Genomic DNA, 6,513 nt, shown 5'->3' with positions numbered 1-6,513 from the left:
TGCCACTCTCCGACCAGGGTTCAGGTCAGAATCCTGACAAGAATGGTGGTTCATCTGGGAATTGCAGCCAGATCCAAGTCCATGGAGCCAAGGGGAGATTCAGCTGTACAGGGGGGCACACGGAAGACTGGAAGAGTGATAGTGAGAGGAGATTTGAGAGTGAGTGCATCGATAGGTGTTTCTGCAGCTGCAGATGGGAATCCAGGATGGTGTGTTGTCTCCCTGGTGCCAGGGTCAAGGATGTCACTGAGCAGCTGCAGAGCACCCTGAGGGGAGAGGGGGAACAGTCAGCAGTCGTGGTCCACATCGGTCCCAGTGACAGAGGGAGAAAAGGGATGTGGTCCTGCAGTCAGAATTTCGGGAGCTCAGGAGGGAATTAACTTCAGGAGCACAAAAATAGAAATCGTCACATTACTCGCAGTGCCCCATGAAAGTGAGAAGAGGAACAGGAGGATAACACAGGTGAATGTGGAGCTGGAAAGACGGTCCAGGACGGGGGGGGGCTTTGGATTCTTGGGACATTGGGACTGGGTCTCGGGAGATGGGACCTGGACAGACCAGACGGCGTTGCTCCTGAACAGAGATGGGACTGAGTTCCTTTGAGGTGATTTACTAGTGCTGTTGCAGAGGGTTTAAACTAACTTGGCAGGGCTGTGGGATCCAGGAGGTAATATCAAAGAGGAACACCGAGGTCCACAGAATCCTCAGTGCAGTCAATACGGCACCACCCAGTGGGAAGGATGTGGAGGAATACATTTGCAAGGAATTTACAGAGACCTGCAAATATAATAGAGTCATTATAATTAGGGTGGAAGGGGTGTCTTTAATTTCTGAATATAGACTGGGGTAGTAGCAGTGTAACGGGCAGAGAGGGGCCAGAGTTGTGAGAGTGTGTTCAGGTGAATTTTCTCTAGCCGCATGTTTCCAGTCCAATGAGAAAGGAGGCTCTGCTAGATCTGGATCTTGGGAGGGAGGAGGCCCAAGTGGATCAAGTGTCAGTCAGAGGACATTTAGGGAAGAGTGATCATTGTATCACATGGTTTAGGGTGACAGTGGAAAAGAACAAAGGCATTTTCAGGGTCAAACATACTCACTGGGGAAAATGCCAGCTTCCATGGCATATGGATGTATTGGATCTGAATAAAGTAGGGTCAAAGGTTGTCAGGAAAGTCCTGAAGAGAATAGTAGAGGATGTGGACCACGGATAGTCAAGGTATATTTGAGGGAGGGCAAACAATTCCTAAACTCACTCAAGGGCAAACGTGGTAGAATTATGGTAAATAAGAAAAGGGCAGAAGAGTAACCAGAGAGAGATTAGGACCCCATGAAGATGAACAATGTACCTCTGGGTGGATCCACAGGAAATGGTTCAGATCCTAAATGAATATTCCGGGTCAGTATTTATCATGGAGAAAGACTTGGGAGTTTGGGAACTTGGGAAGTAAATAGCAATGTCTTGACAAAAGTCCACATTATGGTAGAGGATTTCTTAAAGTGCAAGACAGTAGATAAATCTCCAGGACCTAATCAGGTATATCCCAGGACATTGTGGAAAGCTAGGAAAGAGATTGCTGGACTCCTTGCTGAGGTATGTTTCTGATCGACAGCCATGAGTGAGGTGCTGGAGAACCAGAGAGGTTGGCTAATGTTAGCCATTATTTAAGAAAGGCTGGAAGGAAAAGCCAGGGAACTATAAACTAGTGAGTCTGATGTCATTGCTGGGTAAGTTATTGGAGTGAATTCTGAGGGACAGGATTTACATGCATTTGGACAATCAATGCAGTTTTGTGCATGGTAATCATGTCTCACTAACGTGATTGAGGTTGTTTGAAGAGAAGATTGATGTAGGCAGAACAGTAGACACTGTCTATATGGACCTCAGCAAAGCGTTTGACAAGGTTCCACATGACAGACTGGTTAGTAAGGTTAGACCACATGGGATCCAGGGGGGCTAGCCATTTGGGTAAAACATTGGCTTGAAGATAGGAGACAGAGAATGTTGGAGAAAGTGAGGACTGCAGATGCTGGAGACCAGAGTTGAAATGTGTGGTGCTGGAAAAGCGCAACAGGCCAGGCAGCATCCGAGGAGCAGGAGAATCGACGTTTTGGGCATAAGCCCTTCTTCAGGAATGAAGCTGGTGTGCCAAGCGGGCTGAGATAAAAGGTGGGAGTGGGGGAATTTGGGGGTGGGGCGCTGGGAATACGATAGGTGAAAGGAGGTGAGGGTGAGGGTGATAGGCCAGAGAGGGGGTGGGGGCGGAGAGGTCAGGAAGAAGAATGCAGGTCAAGAGGGCGGTGCTGAATCCGGGGGTTGGGAATGAGATAAGGTGGGGTGAAGGGCAACGAGGAAGCTGGAGAAATCTACATTCATCCCTTGTGGTTGGAGAGTTCCAAGGCGGAAGATGAGGTGCTCTTCCTCCAGGCATCATGTTGCCAGGGTCTGGCGATGGAGGAGGCCAAGCACCTGCATGTCCTTGACGGAGTGGGAGGGGGAGTTAAAGTGTTCAGCTACGGGGCGGTTGGATTGGTTGGTGCGGGAGTCCCAGAGGTGTTCCCTGAAATGTTCTGCAAGTAGGCGGCCTGTCTCCCCAATGTAGAGGAGATCACATCGGGTGCAGCGGATACAGTAAATGATGTGTGTGGAGGTGCAGGTGAATTTGCGACAGATATGGAAGGATCCATTGGGGCCTTGGAGGGAGGTGAGGGGGGAGGTGTGGGCGCAAGTTTTGCACTTCTTGCGGTTGCAGGGGAAAGTGCCGGGAGTGAAGGTTGGGTTGGTGCGGGGTGTGGACCTGACGAGGGAGTCGTGGAGGGAGTGGTCTCTCCGGAACGCTGGTTTCCATCTGCAGTCCTCACTTTTGTCAATTTGCGACACCTCTGCCCATTTCCCCAAATGATCAAGGTCCCACTGTACTCTCAGATAAGCTTCTTCACTATCCACTGTCCCACCATTTACAAACTCGCCATAATTCCTATATTCACATCCAAATCATTTATTTAAATGATGAAAAGCCATGGACCCAGCACCAATCCTTGGGCACACAGCTGATAACTCATCTCCAGTCTGAAAAGCAACCCTTTACCAACATTCTCTGTTGAAAAGTGTGGTGCTGGAAAAGCGCAGCAGGCCAGGCAGCATCCGAGGAGCAAGAGAATCGACGTTTCGGGCATAAGCCCTTCTTCAGGAATGAGGCTGGTGTGCCAAGCGGGATGAGATAAAAGGTGGGAAGGGGGGGGTGGAATTTGGGGTGGGGCACTGGGAATATATTGGAGGAAGGAGGTGAGGGTGAGGGTGATAGACCGGAGAGAGAGTGGGGGCGGAGAGGTCGGGAAGAAGATTGCAGGTCAAGAGGGCTGCGCTGAATCTGGGGGTTCAACTAGAGGAATCCTGATGAAGAGCTTTTGCCCGAAACTTCGATTTTCCTGCTCCTCGGATGTTGCCTGACCTGCTGTGCTTTTCCAGCACCACTTTGATCTAAACGTGTGGCAAATGGAGTTCAATTTATATAAATGTGAGGTGTTGCATTTTGGAAAGTCAAACCAGGGCAGGAGTTATACAGCTAATGGTAGTGTTCCTGAACAAAGAGACCTCGGGGTGCAGGGGCAGGGACAAGTGCAGGGGCAGGGGCAGGGGCAGGGGCAGGGGCAGGGGCAGGGACAGGGGCAGGGACAGGGGCAAGGACAAGGGCAGGGACAAGGGCAGGGGCAAGTGCAGGGGCAAGTGCAGGGGCAGTGGCAGGTGCATTATTCCTTGACAGTGGAGTCACACGGAGACAGGGCGATGGAGAAGGTGTTGGGTACACTTGCCTTTATTGGTCACTGCACTAAGTATCAGAGTTGGGACATCATTTGCAGCTGTACAGGAAATTGGTGAGCCTACTTTGGGAATAACATGAACAATTCTGATCATCCTGTGATAGGAAGGATGCTGTTAAACTTAAAATGCTGCAGAAAAGATTTACATGGATGTCACCTGGAACTGGAGGGTTTGAGCTGTCGAAAGAGGCTCAATAGACGGGTTATTTTTTCTGCAGGATCGGAGGCTGAGGGGTGGCCTTATAGATGTTTATAAAATCATGATGGACATGGACAGGATGTATATCCAAGGTCTTTTCCTTGGGAAGGAGAGTCCAAAACTAGAGGGCACAGGTTTAAGGTGACAGGCAAAAGATCCAAAAGGGACCTGAGGGGTAACTTGTCACACAGAGGGTGGTGCGTGTATGGATTGAGCTGCCGGAGAAAGTGCTGTAGACGGATACAATTATAGCATTTAAAAGATGTTTGGATGGGTACATGGATAGGAAGGGTTTAGAGGGATGTGGGCAAAATGCTGGCAAATGGGATGAGGTCAGTTTTGGATATCTAGTTAGCATGGACAAGTTAGACCGAAAGATCTGTTTCCACACTGTATGACTCCATGACCATGAGAGGCCGGAAAAGCTGAGACCTTTTACCTTGAAGTGCCGGAGGCTGAGGAGTGACCTTATAGAGGTTTATAAAATCATGTGGGACATAAATAATGTGAATAATGCAGGAAGGAGGTGAATGTTTTGTAGAGATGGCAAACATATGCCCAAAGATCATTCCAGGGATGAGGAACATCAGTTATGAAGATAGATTGGAAAATTTGGGACTGTCTTCTTTGGAGAAAGTTACAGATCACACAACACCAGGTTATAGTCCAACAGGTTAATGTGGAAGCACTAGCTTTTGGAGCACCGCTGACAACCAACTGATGAAGGAGGGGCGCTCCGAAAGCCAGTGCTTCCAAATAAACCCCCTGTTGGACTATAACCTGTGTTATGTGATTTTTAACTTTGTCTACCCCAGTCCAACACCGGCACCTCTAAGTCTTTGGAGAAGGCGGCGAGAAGAATTGTTCCAGAAATTCAAAATCAGGAGGGGCCTGGACAGTGTAAATAGGGAGAAAATGATTCCACTTGTGAAAGGATTAAGATTGAAAGTAATTGGATAAGTAACAAAAGTGAAATGAGGAAAGGCATTTTCAGCCAGTGAGTGGTTAAGGTGTGGAATGCACTGCCTGAGAGTGTGGTGGAGGCAGCTTCAATTGAAACATTCCGAAGGGAATGAGACTGTTATTTGAAAAGGAACAATGTGCAGGGTGACAGGGAGAAGGCAGGAGAATGACACTCAGTGAATTGCTCATTCAGAGAGCCAGTACAGACAGGATGGACAGAATGGCCTCCTTGTGCACTGTAACAATTCTGTAACTGTGTGATTGAGCAGAGTTAAAGCTGTGGGAGGTGGGAGCTCGGTGTCTCACTGTGCTGCTGCTGCTGCTGCTGCTGCTGCTGCTGCTGCTGCTGCTGAGGTCAGTGAGATCAGAGACTGGGACAGGGAGCCAGAGCTCACATCAAACTCTGCCCGTATCCGTCACACTGAGACTGGCAGGAGGCTACTCACTGATTTCACTCCATGCTGCAGGAATGGGACCACAGGCTGCAAATGGACAGAGCTCCTCCACACGGTGAGTAAAACTTACTGACTTATATCTTGCTGCTTAAAGGGGGCAATGGAATTAAAGAAATACAGCTGGATACCCTGTTAGACACAGTGCTCCTCAATCAACCATTTCATTCACTGCAGCTCCCCACTAACACCTTCAACAATTCAGTACTTGTGTATTAGAAATTGTGTTTAGAAATTGAAAGGGTTAATAATGGAGGATTGAGGTTGACTTACTCAGTCTGAGCTTGGTTCCTTTACCGAACGTGCAAGGCCGCCTGTTGTGCTGCTTACAGTAATAGTCAGCGACATCCTCATTCTGAACGTTGCTGATTGTCAGGGTGAAACTGGTCCCATATCCACTGCCAGTGAATCGCTCGGACACTCCTGTGTTTCGAGTTGTTGCTTCATAGATCAGGAGAGAGGGTTTCTGTCCTTCTCGCTGCTGGTACCAGCTGAGGTCATTTGTAATATCTTGACTGGCCGTACAGGTGATGGTTGTGGTCTGGCCCAGTCCCACTGACAGCACCGGGGGTGACTGGGTCATGATGATGTCCCCACTGATACCTGAGGGGTCAGAGAGAAACACAGTGAAGTCAGAACTGTCACAGAAAGAGACTGCGAAATGAGAGATTGTTGGAGACACTGAGCATTCCTCTGGTTTCAGCATTTTCCCTTCAATGACAAGTCAGTGGAATTGAAGTGAAATGGAGAGCAGCTAAAGATTCAAGGTGGAAGGAGAGAGATTTGTACCTGTGACACAGAATGCCAGGGGCCAGATCAGCTGGATGTGTGAAATCATGGTGTGTGCCCCTGTCCCTGGGCCCGGTTCCTGATAAACTCTCCCTTCACTGGGCTCTGCTTTATAAAGCTGCAGCCTGTGAGAGTCTGACTGGGTGTTCCTCAGTATGTAAATGGCATCAGGCAGAGAGAGCCACGTCAGCCCCTCACACTTTCAATGTCTCGATGGTTTGTGACTCAACCAGCCTTTCAGGCAGTGAGTTCCAGACTCCCACCACCCTCTGGGTAAAAACATTCCTCAATTCT

At 49.0% G+C, this 6,513-nt stretch overlaps 1 pseudogene; it reads right to left on the bottom strand.

Moving 5' to 3' along the window:
* Positions 1 to 5,703: 5,703 nt before the first annotated feature.
* On the bottom strand, positions 5,704 to 6,282 carry LOC148149325 (Ig kappa chain V-V region MOPC 149 pseudogene; annotated as a pseudogene).
* Between the last annotated feature and the right edge of the window lie 231 nt (positions 6,283 to 6,513).

This window comes from Chiloscyllium plagiosum, unplaced genomic scaffold, assembly GCF_037043375.1.
Source record: "Chiloscyllium plagiosum isolate Xiang-an unplaced genomic scaffold, Cpla_swu_hap1 HiC_scaffold_9, whole genome shotgun sequence".
In the NCBI taxonomy this organism is placed as follows: Eukaryota; Metazoa; Chordata; class Chondrichthyes; order Orectolobiformes; family Hemiscylliidae; genus Chiloscyllium; species Chiloscyllium plagiosum.
This window is presented reverse-complemented; position numbering and strand designations above follow the sequence as displayed.